The sequence below is a fragment of the Armigeres subalbatus genome, chromosome 3 (assembly GCF_024139115.2).
Source record: "Armigeres subalbatus isolate Guangzhou_Male chromosome 3, GZ_Asu_2, whole genome shotgun sequence".
Taxonomy (NCBI): Eukaryota; Metazoa; Arthropoda; class Insecta; order Diptera; family Culicidae; genus Armigeres; species Armigeres subalbatus.
Window position 1 is genome coordinate 40,478,749 of NC_085141.1, and position 21,872 is coordinate 40,500,620.

General features: G+C 40.7%; 2 protein-coding genes across 10 annotated transcripts in view; one reads left to right on the forward strand and one right to left on the reverse strand.

Moving 5' to 3' along the window:
- LOC134224947 (G protein-activated inward rectifier potassium channel 3-like) overlaps nt 1-21,872 on the forward strand; it is a 494,447-nt gene that overhangs the window by 323,201 nt on the left and 149,374 nt on the right. The gene's annotated exons all lie outside the window — the stretch shown is intronic.
- The window catches only part of LOC134224949 (serine/threonine-protein phosphatase 2B catalytic subunit 3-like), a 194,118-nt gene that overhangs the window by 130,023 nt on the left and 42,223 nt on the right, over nt 1-21,872 (reverse strand). For all 3 annotated transcript variants that reach the window (XM_062704618.1, XM_062704619.1, XM_062704617.1), the window contains exon 3: nt 10,429-10,558. The gene's annotated coding sequence lies outside the window, so the exon portion shown is untranslated. The remainder of the gene's footprint in view (nt 1-10,428; nt 10,559-21,872) is intronic.

Below are 21,872 nucleotides of genomic sequence, written 5' to 3' on the forward strand. Positions count from 1 at the left end.
AAAACTGTTGTTCTACAAAATTGTTTAAAATAGTAAGGTCATAATTATGGTGCTACCAAAAAATAGAGTGGCCCATCATATAAAAAAAATAGAAAATATTTTTTTCATTTCTCGAAATACTGACATGTTATGTTCTACAAAGCTGAGGGGCAGCTTACTCCAATAATTTTTGTACTTACAAGACACTGAAGACGGCCTTACTGTTGAGGTCGAAATACGTATCTGTCAAGATACAATTAAGTGTTGGAATTTAATGGGATTGTATAAACTCGTCTTATGACAAGTGGAGTATTTTTGTTTTAGATTTCTCGAAAAAGTCGTCAATGAGCAACTTTTGATGGGTTATTATGTTTTATTATGTCAAAAAATTGGAGATATGTAATTTTTTTATCTCAAGTTTTACCAATTTTACTAAAATCATGTATTTTCAAGTAAATTGATATAGCTTAACAATGGGAGAAAATGCAGACGATATTCTAATAGCAAAATACGCGTTTTTAAAAGCTCCAAAAGTCTTCAGAAGGTGATATTTGTGAAAAATGAAAATTAAAACATCAATAGCTTTAACAATTTTTTTAAGTTTTATCACTATCACCTTATTGCAAGGTTAACGAGAAAAGATACATTTTCGGCCTAAAGTATACTTTAAAAAAAAAAATGTTCTACAAAGTTGTTCTGGATACTTGGGCCATAATTACAGAGTTATCAAAAAATAGGGTTCATAAAAATGTGAAATTTTTATTTTTTTTTTATTTTGCGGAATATTGACATAAAATGTTCTACAAAATTATAGCGCAGCTTTTTCCAATCAACTTTGCTATATAAACTTTTCATGTAGCTCTTAAGCTCACTTGTTTAGAGCAATTTTACTTACCAGGACTAGGGTGTCCTTCAAAAATCAATATTTATGATCTGTTCATTTCATATTTTATTTTTCACAAATGTCACCTTCTGAAGACTATTGGGGCTTTTCAAAACGCGTGTTTTGCTATTATAAAATCGTCTGTATCTTCTTCCGTTGTCGAGTTATATCAATTTACTTGAAAAACCATGACTTCAGTAAAATTGGTAAAACTTGAGATAAAAAAATAACATATCTCCAATTTTTTGACATGATAAAGAATATAAATTGCTCTTTCAAATGCCGTGTAAACATATGTTTTTGGTTTGCCCTAACCAAAGACATCAACTTTTGAAAAAAAATGTAATTTTGACAGAAAAACGGTTATTACTTTTGATCGGAATTGGGGTATTGAGCATATTTACCCATCAAAAGTTGCATTTTTTTGAGCTCGAAAAGTCACCCATAGACGACTTTTTCGAGAAATCTAAAACAAAAAAAGTAGATCAAAAATATTGTTTTTATTTAGGTACACCCTAATCCAAATAGGTAAAATTGCTTTTTTTTTCTTTATTAAAGTGTTTTTTAAATTTTAAAATTAAGTTCAACACATGGTAAAATTGCTCTAAATCAGTCAACTTAAGGTCTGAGGGAAGGGTTTTCCGTTAAAAAAGCACGTGGCAGCACTCTCTGAGAGAGAAAATTGCCCAATTCAGCCCGCCAGAATGACGCTGTCAGTGTCGCCAAAATGATTTCATCATTATGCAATTTACAATTGCTTGAGAATTTGCCGTAAACGGAGAACAAAAGGAATTGGCAACAATGCGGAAGAAATTTATCACTCATGCAGTTGTTCGGCGAGAGAACAGCAGCAGCGCCGACCAATCACGCAATGAGGAAATCAAAATAAACAAACTCCAGCTGGTTTTGGAAACTGAAAACATGAGCCGTTTCTAGAACAACATGAGAAAATATCGTGAGAGCATTTCTGTACAAGGTTTCCACAAAAGCTTTGAAAAGAATTTGGGCGATAACAGTGATGCTGGTGTAAGTAAGATAAATATGACAAATAATACAAATAAAATAGATAAGGCTAAGAAAAAGAATAAAGTAAGTTCCTAAAGGAATTCCTTCGGAAGTTTCTCCAGGAATTCGTTCGGAAGTTCCTCCAGCAAATCCCTCCGAAGTTCCTCAAGGAATTCCTTCAGAAGTTCCTCCAGGAATTCCTTCCTCCGGAAGTTCCTCCGGGAATTCCTCCGGAAGTTTCTCCGGGAATTCCTCCGGAAGTTCCTCCGGGAATTCCTCCGGGAATTCCTCCGGAAGTTCCTCCGGGAATTCCTCCGGAAGTTCCTCCGGGAATTCCTCCGGAAGTTCCTCCGGGAATTCCTCCGGAAGTTCCTCCGGGAATTCCTCCGGAAGTTCCTCCAATTCCTCCGGAAGTTCCTCCGAAATTCCTCCGGAATTCCTCCGGAAGTTCCTCCGGGAATTCCTCCGGAAGTTCCTCCGAATTCCTCCGGAAGTTCCTCCGGGAATTCCTCCGGAAGTTCCTCCGGGAATTCCTCCGGAAGTTCCTCCGGGAATTCCTCCGGAAGTTCCTCCGGGAATTCCTCCGGAAGTTCCTCCGGGAATTCCTCCGGAAGTTCCTCCGGGAATTCCTCCGGAACTTCCGGAACTTCCGGAGGAATTCCCGGAGGAAATCCGGAGGAACTTTCGGAGGAATTCCCGAAGGAATTCCTGGAGGAATTCACGGAGGAACTTCCGGAAGAATTCCCGGAGGCACTTCCGGAGGAATTCCTGGACGAAATCGAGAATTCCCGGAGGAACTTCCGGAGGAATTCTAGAAGGAACTTCCGGAGGAATTCCCGAAGGAACTTCCGGAGGAATTTCCGAAGGAACTTCCGGAGGAATTCCCGAAAGAACTTCCAGAGGAATTCCCGAAGTATGTTCCGGAGGAATTCTCGAAGGGACTTCCGGAGGAATTCCCGAAGGAACTTTCGAGAAATTCCTGAAGGAACTTCCGGAGGAATTCCCAAAGGAACTTCCGGAGGAATTCCCGAAGCTACTTTCAGAGGAATTTCCGAAGGAACTTCCGAAGGAACTTCCGGAGGAACTTCCGGAGGAATTTCCAGAGAAATTCCCGAGGGAACTTCCGGTGGAATTCCCGAGAGATCTTCCGGAGGAATTCCCGGAGGAATTTTCGAGGTATCCTCCGGGGGCATTCTCGAGAGATCTTCCGGAGGAATTCTCGAGGGATCTTCCGGAGGAATTCCCGAAGGAACTTCCGAAAGAATTCCCGGAGGAACTTCTGAGGAATTCCTGGAGGAACTTCCGAGGAATTCCTGGAGGACCTTGCGAAGGAATACCTGGAGGAATTTCCGAAGGAATTCCTGGAGGAACTTCCAAAGAAATTCCTGGAGGAACTTCCGAAGGAATTCCTGGAGGAACTTCCGAAGGAATTCCTGGAGGAACTTCTGAGGAATTCCTGGAGGAACTTCCGAAGAATTCCTGGACGAACTTGCGAAGGAGTTCCTGGAGGAACTTCCGAAAGAATTCCTAGAGGAACTTCCGAAGGAATTCCTGGAGGAACTTCTGAAGGAATACCTGGAGGAGCTTCCGAAGGAATACCTGGCTGAACTTCCGAAGGAATTCCTGGAGGAACTTCCGAAGGAATTCCTGGAGGAACTTCCGAAGGAATTCCTGGAGGAACTTCCGAAGGAATTCCTGGAGGAACTTCCGAAGGAATTCCTGGAGGAACTTCCGAAGGAATTCCTGGAGGAATTTCCGAAGGAATTCCTGGAGGAACTTCCGAAGGGATTCCTGGTGGAACTTCCGAAGGAATTCCTGGTGGAACTTCCGAAGGAATTCCTGGTGGAACTTCCGAAGGAATTCCTGGTGGAACTTCCGAAGGAATTCCTGGAGGAACTTCCGAAGGAATTCCTGGAGGAACTTCCGAAGGAATTCCTGGAGGAACCTCCGAAGGAATTTTTGGAGGAACTTTCGAAGGAATTCCTGGAGGAACTTCCGAAGGAATTCCTGGAGGAGCTTCCGAAGGAATTCCTGGAGGAACTTCCGAAGGAATTCCTGGAGGAACTTCCGAAGGAATTCCTGGAGGAACTTCCGAAGGAATTCCTGGAGGAAATTCCGAAGGAATTCCTGGAGGAACTTCCGAAGGAATTCCTGGAGGAACTTCCGAAGGAGTTCCTGGAGGAAGTTCCGAAGGAATTCCTGGAGAAACTTCCGAAGGAATTCGTGGAGGAACTCCCGAAGGAAGGAACTTCCTGGAGGAATTTTTGGAGGAACTTTCGAAGGAATTCCTGGAGGAATTTCCGAAAGAATTCCTGGAGGAACTACCGTAGGAATTCTTGGAGAAATTTCCGAATGAATCCCTGGAGGAACTTCCCAAAGGATTTCTGGAGGAACTTTCGAAGGAAATCCTGGAGGAACTTCCGAAGGAATTCCTGGAGGAACTTCTGAGGAATTCCTGGAGGAACTTCTGATGGAATTCCTGGAGGAGCTTCCGAAGAAATTCCTGGAGGAACTTCCGAGGAATTCCTGGATGAACTTTCGAAGGAATTCCTGGAGGAACTTACGAAGGAATTCCTGGAGGAACTTCTGAGGAATTCCTGGAGGAACTTCCGACGGAATTCCTGGAGGAACTTCCGACGGAATTCCTGGAGGAACTTCCGAAGGAATTCCTGGAGGAACTTCCGAAGGAATTCCTGGAAGAACTTCCGAAGGAAATCCTGGAGGAACTTCCGAAGGAATTCCTGAAGGAACTTCCAAAAGAATTCCTGGAGGAACTTCCGAAGGAGTTCCTGGAGGAACTTACGAAGGAACTCCTGGAGGAACTTCTGAGGAATTCCTGGAGGAACTTCCGACGGAATTCCTGGAGGAACTTCCGAAGAAATTCCTGGAGGAACTTCCGAAGGAATTCCTGGAGGAACTTCCGAAGGAATTACTGGAAAAACTTCCGAAGGAAATCCTGGAGGAACTTCCGAAAGAATTCCTGGAAGAACTTCCGAAGGAGTTCCTGGAGGAGCTTACGAAGGAGCTTCTGGAGGAACTTCCGAAGGAGCTCGTGGAAGAACATTCCGAAGGAATTCCTAGAGGAACTTCGTTAGGAATTCCCGGAAGAACTTTCGAATGAGTTCCTGGAGGAAATTCTTTAGGAATTCCTGTAGGAGCTTCCTTAGGAATTCCATGAGGAACTTTCGAAGGAATTCCTGTAGGAACTTGCGAACGAATTTGTCTTAATTTTCCTATTTGTCTTATTTGTCTTATTTGCTTCATTTGTCTTATTTGTCTTATTTGTTTAATTTGGCTTATTTGTTTGATTTGTCTTATTTTTTTTCAATTGTTTATCTCATCTCATTCCTATATTTGATTTCAATTTATATATTTGGTATCCTCGTGTTCACTAATAGGAATACGCTTTTTTCTAGTGTCACGCTAGATACAAAGTTGACGGACTTTCTTTCGCTCTCACCGCTCCTTTCCTGCCGTGCGCCAGAAGAAAATATGCTGTTGGCTGCTCTCCCGAAATGGTAACTTTTGTATGGAATTAAAAAAACTTGGTTGAAGTAAAAAGAGCTTCCTTCAAAATTTATTGCGGTGACATATACTTTTTATTACATCAAAATGATCGTTGGAAAAATTCAAAACTTTTGTCAGTTGGATTTTGCGAAATTCGGTTCCTTTGTGCCTCAAATCATCGGAGAGAGGTACTGAGATGCGAAAATTTCAGTTCTGCAATAGTTCAGTATTTAGAGCTTAATTCAAATTTAAGAAATAGTAGGTCCATGAAATTTTGTAGGAACATTCCTTGATAAATTTCAAAGAGATTGTCAGTTGGGATACGCAAAATTCGTTCCCAGTTCCGAGTTATAAACATTTTAGTACGAAAATAGCGCTCTACCGCGAGAGAGCTTCCCTCAGACCTTAAGGTCACTCCTCACGGAATCCATGTTTCAAAGTGCTCACGTTTTCGGGGGCACACCACTCGATACGGAAGCAACGCACAACTGTCATTTTTATTATTTCACGCATGCTGCGACGCAGCAAAGCTAAATCAACAACAATGACAGTTGTGCGTCGCCACCGTATTGAGTGGTGTGCCCCCGAAAACGCGAGCACTTTGAAACTTGGATTGCGTGAGGAGTCTCCTTAAGGACATAGTTGGAGGAGTACCACGATGGCAGTCAATATGGCACCGGACCTTCCACGGGTCAACCCCACACCTACCGCACTCCTCTCCCACCAACATTCGAATGCATCGAACAGCATCGAACAAAAGTATAATATTCAAATTACTAACCTGTTCACAGCATATTTATTCACTTCCCGTGATAATGAACATGTTTCTTCAAAGAGTCCTATGAATTTCGGCTCGAATTTTATAGTAAATCAGCAGTTTCGTGCCAATTTAATAGCCGTTCGCGATTCAGTGGGCTTATCACTGCACTTCACTTCTTCTCAAAGGGCATAGAAAAATCAAGTTTTTAAGCACATGAGCAGCCCGAAATGTTGATAGAATGCAAATTAAACATCACTTTTTGATATAAGTCACTCGTTTGAACCGAAAATCTAATATAAACTGCTATTTTTGCCCGAAAACGATTAAAAACTGACCGCGGAGCGAATGTAAACACCGGCAGCGGACAGCAGCCAACTAATACATAGGGTGGTTCAAAAAATGATTTTGCTCCGCCGCGCTCAGTCGATTATGATTCATAATTTGGGTGTCATCCGACGGTTTGGGTTGGTTTGAATAGAGGCTTACCGTGCACAGGTCGTTTCAGGTTTGTATGACAGTTGATATGGCGAGGTTGAATTTTACATTATTTTGATTGCGGCACTCCGTCATTGGGCGCTGGCGAGGGGGGAGACCATATGACTGGATGAAATATTCAAAAGCTTTAATTCCATAGGCAATGGACATTGAATAGTGGCTTCAATGGTTGGGAGTCGATTTTAATCGAGGTTGCGAATCTTTAGCATGATAATTAGGCTTATTGTTTGCGTTACATAATCAATGGATCTTTACTGCGGTGCGGTTTTCGTTCAGTGAAGTCTCCGGAATGTTGCTTTAAGTTATGTGGATTCTCTTTTCGCACGCGTTTGGAGGGAAGGCGCTGTAGCCAGTGTAATGAAAAGTTTAGTTTCTCATACTAGTTTTCATACAAACTTGAACCGGCTAGTGTTCAACCAGTTTTTGTTCAAATCGAGTGAGCGTGGTGGAGCTGGGTCGTTTTTTGAACCACCCTACTAATATTCTTTGTTTTTTTATAAATACGACACCAATACTACTACAGTATATGACAGTTTTTATTGTACAAATACTTTCAAAGCTTTGTTTTGGTACTCAACCCACCTTCACCTTAAGAGAAGAGATTTGATGATGAAATGAATAAACCTGATTGTTCAGTTTAGATTGAGTCCTCACGAAGATCAAACGTACTTTTTTAATTATCCTGTAAGTCACGGTGACAGCAAACTATAGTGGTAGATAGTTCACTTTCTAGTTAAAAGACCTATGATTCTTTGACGAAAATGTGCGCCTTTAAAAGTTCTAAAAGTTACTTCACTCATGTGAAGTAAATCAAACAAACTCGATTTGTTTTTCGGTAATCGTAATGTTTATCCAAAGAGGCTTGCCGCACGAACAACTCGTGCTGAAAAATTCATCATTTTGCAACTCGTTGCATAAATAACTATTTCAGTCATATGTGACTATTTTGAAAAAATCCCATTTATTATCCTCCAGCCTCCCCAAGCACGGGAAACAGATGAGCTTCTCGGATTCGCTGCGGGGAAAACACGCCATTTCTATTCTAGAAACCTCCGCCGACACAGGTAAATACTCATAACCGTCATTTCTAGTTCCACTGCTGCGAAAGTGATCCGGGGTGGGTACGGTACGTACGTAGTAGGGGTGAACAGTGCACAACGCTCCCACGGGGCAATATGGCATCACTCATGAAATCACTGATATAATCTTTTGTTTGTCATAAATGTGCACGAATATTACCACACAATATTAGTTATTCATTATTGAGCTGCTTTGGAAAGAAATAAGCAAAATACCTTTATTTTAACTTATATTTAACGATTTGCGATTCATTCATCTCACCCGTGGAATTGTCATTCAATCCATTAAGACTAAACAAACAGCCATGCGTTCGCCATTATTTTACACATGCAATTGAGTCATTTTACATCACCGTTCGGGCGTTTTACCCCAGCCCCATCTTTAAAACATATTTTAAATGCGTTTGAAAGTCATAAAAACCTTATTGTTTTGAATAGGAGATCATTGTGAAATGTAGCTAGTTTTGTAACTTTTGCATCTACACGTTGAAATGGTTCGTAATTCTTGTTTAGATTGGTAAAAACATCGAAAAAGCTTAATGGATGCATTTTGGACTGTTCTCCCCTACCCCAGTTTGGTACCTTTGGTAAATCCCTCGGGAAGGCTTCCCATGCCCCATTCCACCAAACAGTAGTGCCATTTGTCACTGACTTGCACGCATACCCAAACGAAGGAAGCTTTATCAGCTCCGTTAGCGGTGGTGGTAGCGAGCGGTCTCAACTCTTTTGCTCTTCTTTTCCGCACAGCATTGGTATGTGAGCCGCAACTCTGCCCTGACTGACACACACGGTAAAAGAAAAATGTAGCTACGACAAAATGACGGACGAGGGGAGGACAGTAGGTTGAAATGACTAAACATCGAAAGCCTCAAAAATTCTAAAGATACTGGCTAACCGCAATTTCAGGAATACTATTTGCCGTTGTCACATCCCGACCAACCATTTCTTCAAGTTTCTTCGAAATTCTCCATATCAATCTTTAAAGATTTTCTTCTCAACCATCGATAGCGATCGATGCCGACGATGAAATTCTTGAAGAATTTCAAATTAACCAGAAGTTTAAGAACAATCTTTTCCAAAAAAATCAATACCAATTGATGCTATTAAAAAGATATGATTTTTCACCGTTCTACTTTATCGACTTTATCGATCTTCAGAGGAACTACGAGAGTCTTTTTCATACACAGATTTTTTATTTATATAATCGCTTATTCGAGAATCAAACCAGAAGAGCTGATGCGCACACCGAACTTAACCACTAGACCAGAATATGGTTTTGATTGCGAGAAGTTAATTTGCATCAGCATTCTACGCCATATCATTTATTTGAAATATTTTCCTATTATTTTGCTTTACTTCCATGCAAATTTATTTAGGACATTTTTACATAAAATGGTTCTTCAACCGGGCATAGTTTTCCTTTGATTATTTGAACACGAATGTCGTTTCCTTCAACATTCGTCCATCATAACGAATTTCTTTTCCGAAAATCTAAATTTTCGGGGAAATAAACAAACGCTAAATATCAATCGATTTTTCGATGTCCAGCGATAAGAATCGATGACCTAAAAAGTGATAAAGGGGGAGCTGTGTTTATCTATGAAAGTCTTTGTCAAAACATATCATTGCGATGAGATCGTACTTTATCAAAAAATCGGATAACGTTTCATGAATTTGCATATCGTTTTATTGCAATGAATTCAGTGGTAAAGATGTAACAGGGTTTATCTTTGAAATGCTATGCCAAAGTATGTCATTCCGTTGAAAACATTCTTTACATGAATTGAGATAATGATTCTTTAAGATTTATATCGTTTTTGGAAATAATTTAGAGTAAAGAAACACCGACAAAATTATTCAATTTTGTATAAAAAACTTCGAAGTAGTTTGACGAATAGTTGGTCGGGACACACCGAAAAGATAAACCAACATTTTTTTCCGTTAGTTTGTATTTTGGTTCGATTTTTCCTAACTTCTCGTCGATGATGAGCAAGGATACAATGAACACTGCCGACCAAAGTCTGACATCATAATGAGGCCGAATCGAAAGCTTATTTTGTTATTGACTACCAATTGAAATCATTATTTGTTTTCAAATTTTGGTCTCTGTGATTGATTACATGTTTTGATTTTAGTTTGCTGTTGATTTCTAAATACTATGAACTGATATTAAACTGATTACTTTTTCGTTATCATAATAAACCAACATCCAAATCAGTTTTCAATTTGCTCTCATCGAAAATAGAAAATAGTTTTCAATTTGATGTTACAGTAAGACTTTTTCTACTGTAGGTTTTGATATTTTAACAAGTAAAACGACAAAATGGATATCATCCTAAGTAATCAAAATTAGTGATTCTTCAACAACAAGCTCGGGAAACTGCACACCGAAAACCAGCACCATTGGATGCAAGATAGAGTTTAGCTCTGAGAAACTGCGGTGGGGTAAAATGTCACCCTCTCTGTAGACCCGAATGTATAAAACTGTAAAATCGAGTTCAATTATTTTTGATCCTAAGTGTCTCTCGACCTTTTCATTCGTTTGTTGTTATTTTATTTCATTGTACTCCCAGTACAATTACTATTAAACAATGAAGCCACATTTTACTTCAGACCGAAGTAGACATTTCTACATCGACCTTTTGTTTTTCGAGCTTTCCTCACTATCCTTTAAAAAAATCTAGCAGTTGGGGGGTCGGCGTGGTGTTTCGGTTACCTACCTGTGTACAGATCGCTCTCTAGCACCGGGACATTTTAGTCTACGAAGCGGAGCGCGGTCACTGTCGTCGTCGTCGTCCTTGGTCCGTTTTCACGACGTGAATGAGAGATCCCGGATTGCTCGGGTGGGTCCTGCAACGAGAGTAAACGAAATTCGGAAATTAGCGACAGCTGGGCGAGCGTGAGGATTCCGACGAGCAGTTGTCATTCGACGGCGTGGTTCGGTTGGTGAACATCGGCGACGGATCCTAATGCAAACCGGTCATAAATCGTTCCAACTGTATGAGGCGCTTGGGGGTGGGGGGAAACATTATTTATGTCCGCATTAATCCTAGCCCACTGATGTTCTATTGAAGTGAGCAGTTTTGGGGTGGACTGTGGAGAGAACTGGTGGCAACTGACTGAATGGTTTCTTTGATAAATACCAGGAATTAACGACCTTCTCGCTCGGTTCGAATAAGTGCAATCGATCAAAGCGATGAAGGCGTGCGCTCATTTCTACAGTTGTGCCATCTGGTTGCCTTGATTACAGTCATCTTTCCAGAGAAATGATGACAAACTTTTAGCTGGGTGTTTTTTTTTGTTCGTTCACTCTTAGAATGGACAATGAACGTTCGTTCAATCCTAGAAGGGACATTGCAGAATTAGAACTCGCGTGTTGTAAAAAGTACAACAGTCCTAAAATCCGTTATAATGAAGCCAATTCAAATGATATCAACGTGATTTTTTCGGGAAATTAATAAAGGGGATATATTCTCTCATTGAGGACATTTTTTAAGTCCAATGGATCTTCTGCTGGTCCTCCGGAAGATCCGGAACCAACTGAACACCAGTGAAAATAGTCCATCTTTACAATAAATGGCGCAATGTTTCTTATAAGAATTCTAAAAACTCTGGAAAAAATCTAAATCCGTCTTTAATCCCATGCGGCCCTATGAGTCAAGAAAAAAAAATTTAGAAGTCCCCCACTGAGCGGCGCTAGTGTACATGAAAATATCAGTTTGGTTCGATATCTCGAGATCTATGGGATTTAGGAAATTTCCGTCTTCTACAAAGTTGTTCAAGAATTGAAAACCAATATGTTGAGAAACTGTTAAGTTCAGAATTCAGCCGTAAGGCGGCGCTAGTGTATATGAGTTTGGTTAGATATCTCGGGATCTGTGGGAATTAGAAAGTTGCCGTCTTTTACAAAGTTGTTCGAGGATTGGAATCCAATATGTTGAGAAGCTAATTAGTTTGAAATTCATCCGCAATGTGGCGCTACTGTATATGAGAGATCAGTTTGGTTTGATATCTCAGGATCTATTGGTTTTGGAAAGTTGCCGTTTTCTATAAAGTTGTTCGAGCATTGGAAACCCATATGTTGAGAAACTGTTTAGTTCAGAATTGAGCCGTAAGGCGGCGCTAGTGTATATGAGAGATCAGTTTAGTTCGATATCTCGGGAACTATGGGATTTAGTAAATTGCCGTTTTCTACAATGTTGTTCAAGTAGAAAGAACCAATATGTTGAGAAACTGAATAATTTATAATGCATCCACAAGGAGGCGTTACTGTATATGAGAGATCAGTTCTTCGATATCTCGGGATCTGTGGGATTTAGAAAGTTACTGTCTTCTACAAAGTTGTTCGAGGATTGGAAATCAATATGTTGAGAAGCTAATTAGTTTAGAATTCATCCGCAAGGTGGTGCTACTGTATATGAGAGATCAGTTTGGTTCCATATTTCGGGATCTATTGGTTTTGGAAAGTTGCTATCTTCTACAAAGTTGTTCGAGCGTTGGAAACCAATATATTGAGAAATTGTTAAGTTCAGAATTAAGTCATAAGGCGACGCTAGTGTATACGAGAGATCAGTATAGTTCGATATTTCGGGATCTGTGAAACTTAGAAAATTACCTTCTTCAACAAAATTGTTCGAGGACTGGAAACCAATATGTTGAAAAACAGAATAATTTGAAATTCATCCGCAAGGAGGTGCTACTGCATATGAGATATCAGTTCTTCGATATCTTGTGATCTGAGGGATTTAGAAAATTGCCGTTTTTTACAAAGTTGTTCGGGGATTGGAAACCAATATTTTGAAATATTGTGAAGTTTAAAATTCATCCGTAGAGTAGTGATAGTACATGTGAGACCACCAGTTAGATTATACAGCCCGGATCTGTGATATTAGAGAGTGACCGTCTTCTTCACAGCTGCTTATTCTGAAAAACTGTTTAGTTTGAATTACATCCGCTGGGTGGGGATATATGGATCAACCAGTTTTGTTAGATGTCGCAGGATATTTTAAAGTGCCGTCATTTACAGTTATTTGGGATTTGAAAACCAATGTATTCAGAAAAGTGTGTTATGTAACTACCGTTTCTGCCTCATACACAGGATGCTCTGGATTCGATCTCAGGCCCATTTCATTCGCCTACTTTGTATCTTTTTGTATACTTCTCATGTTACAGCAAGAACTAGAACAGCTAGAACACGAAATGGATTTTGGAACTTGACTAGTCTAACAGTAACTGTTAGTATTGGAAATGCAGGAGAAACTTATCCAATTAGAATTCCGTATTTTTTTGTTCCTATCACATCCCAACAAAGTTTTTTAGCTGAAATAGCTTCTTTTTGGCTAAATAAGTCCAATATCTTTCAAATTTCTAATGTGGTTATTATCATCAATGACTACTATTTACGTATTATTATAATAGAATTCATTTTTTATTTGTTTGCGTAGTACATATATTTTTGGACTATACCTTTGGCGAATGCGGAAAACTCTATACAATATTTGATGGTAAAGAGCATTGACTAACTTCCTGGTCATGATCAGAAATGGTTTAGAAGAAAATCGGACGAACTGTACAAAACGACCATTCACGGACGTTCCAGATTTGCGGAAAGGCCGTCTGGTAGCCACCTGCGGCCGTTGCAGAGTAAGAACTGTGAATTAACACTAAGACCACCGTCAAAAATATCTTAGAAAAAAAATGCACTACTCTAGGACGAACCATCAAAAATGACCATTTTACGGGTTTTCCAAATTATTCTAAAGGCCGCCTGGTAGCCACGTGCAGTCATAGCTGATTAGGACTTTGAAATATCTTCAAGATCGTCGTCAGAAAAGGTTTGGAAAAAAATGCGCTGCTCTAATAAACTTTCCAAAATCATAATTTCTACGGTCGTTCCGGATTATCCCGAAGGCCATCTGGTGGTCATAGCAGAGTAATGACTGAGAATTTCATCCAAAATCACCGACAAAAAGGGTTTAGAAAAAATATGCTGCTCTAGGACGAACTTCACAAAATTACCATTTTTACGGATATTCCGGATTTTCCGGAAAACCGCCTGGTGGCCACTGTGATCGTAGCAGAGTAGGAGCTGTGTATTAACTCGAATATCGCCGTCAAAAATGTTTTACAAAAAAATGCGCTGCACTAGGATAAACTTTTCAAAATGACCATTTTTACGGACGTTCCGGATTTTCCGGAAGGCGATCGGTAGCCACCTACGGCCATAGGTGAGTGAGAACTGCGAATTAACTCAAAGGTTATTGTCAGAAATGGTTTAGAAAAAAATGCGCTGCTCTAGGAAAAACTTTCCAAAATGACATTTTTCACGGACGTTCCGGATATAAGGAAGGCCGTCCGATAGCCACTTACGGTTATAGCAGAATAAGAACTGTGGAATTTCTCTGAAATCACCATCAGAAATGGATTAGAAAAAAATGCGCTGCTCTAGGACAAACCTCGCAAAACCATCCCGAAACAGTCGCGCCATCCAACATCAGTAGCCTTTTTCATGACGCCACCGATTCCTGTCATCAGAGTCACCCCGGCCCTGTTCTCGTGGATAGGGAAGGGGTCTTCCGAAATCTCCTCGCAGGCAAGTACCCTAGCTGTTCTTCTGATTATCTGCCTGATGCACTTTCGGATTGCAGCAACACCAACTTCAACGCCATCTACTCCGTCACTCATCCAACCTGTTCAAATGTGAAAGCTACGGCTTTCGTCCCTGCCCAAGAACGATCACATTTTGAAGAAAGCAGTATAGCAGTATGTTCCAGCACCAGCGAAAACGGAAGCCCTATTTGCGATTTACACCAACCGGGGTGCACCTGTGATAGCCGTAAGGAAGTCCCCAACCCTCCCGAAACAGTCGCGCCATCCAACATCAGCAGCCTTTTTCATGACGCCACCGATTCCTGTCATCAGAGTCACCCCGGCCCTGTTCTCGTGGATAGGGAAGGGGTCTTCCGAAATCTCCTCGCAGGCAAGTACCCAAGCTGTCCTTCATTCTCTCTGCCTGATGCACCCTTACATTGTAGCAGTACAACATCCGACGCCGTCAACTTTGATGTCCACCGGTTTCCTGTCAGTAATAGTACGGATTCAGCCGAAGGCCAACTTAAAATATACTATCAGAACGTTAGAGGCTTACGCACTAAGATTGATGACTTCTTCTTAACTGCTTCGGATGCATTCTACGATGTCATAGTCCTTACAGAGACATGGCTTGATGACCGCATTTTGTCTACGCAACTGTTTGATACTTCGTATACAGGTTTTTCGAAATGATCGCAACCAACGAAACAGCACTAAATCAAGAGGCGGGGGCGTCCCTATTGCCGTATCGACGCGTTCAAGTTGTTGCATAGATCCTACACCGGTCTGTGACTCCCTCGAACAACTATGGATCAGGATTAAAATGCCCACTGGTACTGCTAGCATCGGAGTTCTTTACCTACCGCCAGACCGGCGAACAAATGCCACTGATATTAACAATCATGTCGAATCTATTCGGGCAATTCATTCAGATTTGGATGAATTGGACGTCGCAATTTAGCTTGGAGATTACAATCAATCCAATCTGGTTTGGTCTACTGCGCAGAATACGTTCCCGGTCTTGGATGTGCAGCAATCGTACTTCCCGCCCTCTACCTCAATTTTGTTAGACGGATTCAGTTTAAACGGCCTTACGCAAATCAACCCGATTGCTAATCACAATTCTCGTATACTTGACTTGGTTCTAGTCAATGACAACATCAAAAGTGAATCTTCTGTTTTTAATGCTACGGAGCCTTTGATCGACCTCCATCTGAACCATCCGGCCCTTGAGATCACCATTCAACTGAAACTCCCAACGGTATACGAAGATGTCGCGGATGTACATAGCCTGGATTTTCATCGCGCCGATTACACTACTTTGTGTGAGACAATCTCTGCCATTGACTGGCGAGCTCTTGGTACGGCAACTTGCGTTGATGACGCAGTGGATTACTTCAACGAGCAGGTGAATCAAGCCATCTTTGACTGCGTTCCTCTCCGTCGACCTGTCCCTAAACCACCATGGTCGAATTCCCGATTGTGTCAGTTGAAACGAGCGAGGTCAAAAGCTTTACGTAGTTACTGTCGATCTCGTTGTCCATTCTTGAAGCGGGTTTTCACTCAGGCGAGTAACAGTTATCGTCTGTACAACCGTTTTCTCTACAAGCGATACGTGATCCGTACACAGTCCAACCTCCGTAGGAACCCGAAGCAGTTTTGGTCTTTCGTTAATTCCAAAAGGAAAGGAAATGGATTGCCGGTGGAAATGCCCCTTAAGGACAAGTCCGCCAGTACGCTGCAAGGTAAATGCAACCTGTTCGTGGAACATTTCAAGACTGCATTCAACGGTTCTGTAGCATCGCAATCGCAAATAATCGCAGCTTTGCATGACACTCCTAGGAATACGGTTGAGTTAAGTTGCTTCGAAATCTCTACGCATCTTGTTAAAGCAGCAATCGATAAATTGAAACAGTCCAGCTCTATTGGTCCTGACGGAATTCCTGCCTGTGTATTAAAAAAAATGCGCTGATGCTTTTGTATATCCACTCACTGTTATATTCAATAATTCCTTGGCGCAACGTAAATTCCCTACTTGTTGGAAATCATCGGTTATGTTCCCTGTCCATAAGAAAGGTGACAAGGCAGACATTCAAAACTATCGTGACATTACTTCGCTGTGTGCTAGCTTGAAGGTGTTCGAGATTATTGTAAATGATGCTCTGTTTGCATGTTGCCGGCGTTACACACGGATCAACACGGATTCTTTCCAAAGAGATCTGTTTCAACGAACTTAGTTCAATTCCTTTCCACGTGCCTACGTAGCATGGATTCTGGTGCTCAGGTTGATGCTGTCTATACGGACCTCAAAGCAGCCTTTGATCGTGTTGACCATGGAATATTACTAGCTAGATTGGAGAAAATTGGCGTTTCCCCCGCATTTGTCTCATGGTTAAGATCGTACCTGTCTAATCGCACACTGTGTGTCAAAATAGGAACTGAACAGTCTGAACGTTTTGTAACATTTCCGGAGTTCCTCAAGGAAGCAATCTGGGCCCATTGTTTTTTGTGCTATTCTTAATTGAAATCGATATATTGTTGCCACCCGGATGCCGATCGTTTTCCGCAGACGATGTCAAGATCTACATGATAATTAAGAGTCTACAAGATTGCATGGAGCTTCAGAAGATGGTAGATTGTTTTGTAATGTGGTGTTCCAGAAACTTCATGACAGTTAGCATTGCTAAATGCAGTATCATCTCGTTTCATCGAAAGATCAAACCATTTGTCTTTGACTATACCATCGCAGACCAGCCGTTGTAAAGAGTAACGCAAGTACGAGATTTGGGCGTTATGCTGGATAGTGGCCTCACATTTCGAGTCCACTACTCTGATGTAATTTGTAAAGCAAATAGACAGCTTGGATTTATATTCAAATTTCTTCAGAATTCCATGATCCATTCTGCCTGCGATCACTGTATTGCTCGCTGGTACGATCCATTTTGGAGTCAAGTGCGGTTTCCTGGGGTCCATACCACGCCAACTGGATTGCTAGGATCGAATCTGTTCAGAAAAAAATTCTTACGATATGCTCTGCGCTTCCTCCCGTGGAATGATGCCACAAACCTGCCTCCATATGAAGAACGTTGCCAACTTCTTGGACTAAAAACACTAGAACGACGACGATCCATCGCTCAAGCTGTATTTGTGGCAAAAATTTTAAAATGAGAAATTGACGCCCCATCTGTTCTAACTGAGATCAATATTTACGCTCCTACAAGAATTCTACGCCAGCGGAATTTCCTCCACCTTGAAACGCGAAACGTTGAGCATGGTCAGCATGATCCTATTAGATTTATGTGTAGTATTTTCAATGACGTTTTTGAACTATTTGATTTCAACTTAACCACGCGGACCTTTCAAGAACGACTCTCACTAAGATGATAACTATTTTCTAAGCATAATTTTTATTTTTTAAGGCGTTTTTATATGTTGTATGTTTTAGTTAGTTAGTATATTAAGCCAATTGTTCATTAAGACCACCAAAGTGTCAGATGAATGTATACAAATAAACAAAGGAATAAACAAAGAAAATGACCATTTTTACGGACGTTCCGGGTTTTCCGGAAGGCCGCCTGGTGGCCACCTGCGGTCAAAGCAGTGTGAGAAATGTATTTTAGCTTATACATGCCCATCATAAATGGTTTAGAAAAAATTGCGCTGCTCTCGGACGAACTTTCTAGAATGACCATTTTTACGGACGTTCCGGATTATAAGGTGGCCACCTATGGTTATAGAAGAATAAGAACTGTGGAATATATCCAATCATAATTTGAGTTTCGGCACTGTACGAAAACTATTCCGCCAGATTTGGGCTTTTTGAAATATATAAACGTGTGGTGAATTTGAAATTCACCACGGGCTTCATTCTATAATCACCTTAAGTGCTTGAACTGATTTTTGCGGATAGTAGAATTCAATTTTAGGCGGATATAAGTATTTAATTATGTTCAATAATCCCGTGCACATTTTTATACCAAGAATTCCGTATAAAATTCATGTAAAAAAGATTATCTATTCTACAAGAATTTATCTAAAAAATCCTTTTGAAATTCCAATCACTATTCCTGCAAAAGTTTTCTTTCCGGAAAACATAGGTAGCCTCGAGAAAATTTTCCGCTGGATTTTGGGCCCCGTGCATTTTTAATTTTCAAGAATATCCCGGAGGAATTGCTCAAGGTACTTCCGGGGGAATGTATGTACGAAACTTGCGGAGCAATTTCTGAAGGAAACTTCGAGTAAGTTCTTGTATTCCAGAAGAATTTCCTGGAGAAATTTCCAAATTAATTCCTGGAGCAACTTCCAGAGAAAATCCTGGAACAGTATTCAAAGATATTCCTAGAAGAATTTTCAAAGGAATTTATCTCGAATCCGAAAATCGAAAAATATTGAGGAATGCCTGAAAGACATCGCCAATGAATGCATACAAGAATTCAAGAAAGAATTATTGGAAGAATTACTCAGACCGCATCGTGCTTTCGTGCTGTGCGGTTCTTTCTCTCTTTGCGGAAGGAAGTTTTTAATACTACCCGAAGCTATTTTTCAACAGTGCTTCTTAGCGCTATTTGTACCCACTGATCCCGTTACGATCTTTGCAAGGACCCGTGCCTTCGTTTTACGTTGGACCCGTTTGCGGAAGTAAAATTCCGACAAGCGGTGGTAATCCTGCAGGGACACCGTTCTGGGAAAAAAACCTCTTAGAAGACCACGTCTCCACGCTCAGCCATGAGCATTAATAAAAACAAGAGGAAGGGGGAGTCTCTGAATTCTCCACTTCCTTCAAAGAAACAAGGTTTCAAGACCGTCCTGCCAAAGCGCGGAAAAAATAGAAGGAAGCTGGAGAATTCAGATATTCCTTCTAACTCTAATATCGGAAATAATTCTTCTCCAATCGAACTGAGCAATCAGTTACCACCCGACTTGGACGTTAATTTACAATGTTATGAAAACTCATATGTGAATATGTACGTTATGTGGAAGATATTAATTTGGAAAATGTATTGGAGGTAACCACTTTCCCTTCGATGGGACTCGAACCCATGACCCTACAGTACGCTAGACTGGTGCTTTAACCAACTAGGCTACGAAGGACCTCCGTCGGCCTTCGCAACCTAGAGGCTACTGAACGAGCTCGAGATTCCCAAATTGGACGCATAGTCAAATCACTCGCAATCCATTTCTCAAGCCAATACTTCCACATGTGTATTGTACACGTCCACATTAGAATCTCGAGCTCGTTCAGTAGCCTCTAGGTTGCGAAGGCCGACGGAGGTCTTCCGTAGCTTAGTTGGTTAAAGCACCAGTCTAGCGTACTGTAGGGTCATGGGTTCGAGTCCCATCGAAGGGAAAGTGGTTACCTCCAATACATTTTCCAAATCAATATCTTCCACATAACGTACATATTCACATATGAGTTTTCATAACATTGTTAACTATCTAATGTGTTTTTATTATTTCATTTTACAATTCACGAGAATTATCCACCATCGCTAGGTGGATAATTCTGGTTTTTCTCGTGATTTGGCTACTCGTAGAATCGACGTCATTTTGCTTAGAAAGTGAAAATGTCTTACCACGAAATACAGTTTTTTAGTTTGCAAACTAAATTAACGTAAATAAAGCAGAGACTTTCAATATTTCTAATTCTACACGATACTATATATTTAAGTTGAGGGGTCGTTCAAAAAAGATGTCACAGATTTCAGGGGGTCTAAGATTTTGTGACAGTACATATACTAGATATACAAAAAAGCGTGACAGAGGTGGTCTAGAAATCTCAAAAAGTAGCGGACGTCATATTTGAGTCGCACCTGAACAGGTTTCACGTGTTACATTTTAAGGTTATTGACCGGTGCCAGTATAAAAAGGGAACTCAATTCGATATTCTCCACAATTGCTTATCTATTCTGCGGTGACTCCCCTTACTCCCCCATATGTGCGTCGTCGTCGATGAATATTGGCCGGCAGGGCAATCGATGGTATAGTTACCCGAAACAAAACCGACCAAGAATAATAAAAAAAAGTCTATCGGCCAGCCAGTGGGCTAATCGCCAGGTCATAACTCACGACATGTACGCTTCTACAGCCACAGTGCGACTTGCTTGAGCACTGTACGTATATGTGGGTCCAGTTGCGGGCTGCTGCTACAAACTTTACCACTTTTTTGCGGTCGGTAAGGTGAGGCACGGCTAATGGCTTGTAATAACTTTCTTATACGGTTGGTGTGGTTTAGCACTTCGGAACAACATAAGAGCTTTTTTTTTGTGAAGGAGGGACGTATTTGATTTCTTCTGTTGTTTTATGTGACTGGACGGTAGGTACATGCGTGTGCCACACATCGTATCTCGTCAACCGTAAATGTTAAACTTTTGATCTGTGTAAATTGTTGTGCTGTCATAGATACGCTGTTCGTTAGGGTAGTTCTATATAGCGGATAATGGAATCATAATGGACAGAAGATGGTCACAAAATCGTCGGCATTTCGATCGTCATTACATCGTCGAACATTTGTTTAAATAGAGATAGAGAATAAAGTCATAATAATTATTTTACAGTCGGTATTTGCCTGACTGACTTCGTTCTATTTTATCATCACATGAACTATCAAATATTCTGCTGGCAGATGCAAAAAAAAAAAAACACGTCAAGTTTAAATAAAGTTTGTGCAAATTGCCAACTTTTGCCCAACTACATCAGACTGGCGGCATAAGTTCTCCTACCGGGTGAAAGCAGTGGAGAGAATTGGGGATATTATCCTGTTCACAAACAGAAGGCAATCCCTTTCCATAGTTGTATTCTAGCAGTACTTGCATGACTAGAACAACACCAGATCTGCTATTGTGAATACCGGTACGACATTGTAAGTTTTTATACATTTTTTGTTGTTGTCTAGCAAATTGGGTCAATTTATTGCAACGAAACTTTGTTCGTGAGTTTAAGTTCAGATCTATGTGCGCGTTGAATTAGAATGCTTCTAATCTTGACTTACGGGGCTATATACGCTGCCTAACGCCACGCATCCAACTAATTAAGTGGTGAATCTGTCTTTCTTGCAATTCGCCAAAACATCATCCTTTTTGGTTTGAAACACCATCAACGTCATAACTTTTGAAGGCAATGGTTGATCGTGATCAATTACAACAGCGATTAAAAGGCTTTACCCGCTGTCGAATGTAACTTGTTGCGTAAAAATTGTTTGATGACTACTATTTGGAAAGTTGGCTAATCCTTCTTTTATCTTTTAGACGAACACACACACGGACACTGAACTTTATTTATTTTACCCATTGATTTTTTGTCAACAAACTGTGTGTGTCCAATCTAACCCCTATTGGCTAGCGATGATATTAAGGACTGTATTATAGTAAGATGTCATCCGGAAGTTAGAAATAGTTAGCTCAACTGCAATTCCAGTGACCAGTGTCAGACTGCCTGGAATTTTATGACCAGTTGAGTTCATTTTTGCTTACAATAAGCCCCACCTGTTTATCCGCCGCGTATTTAATAAACTGATAATATAGTAAAACATATTGAAACAATCTCACCAAACTAATCCATTTCCATCCATATATCA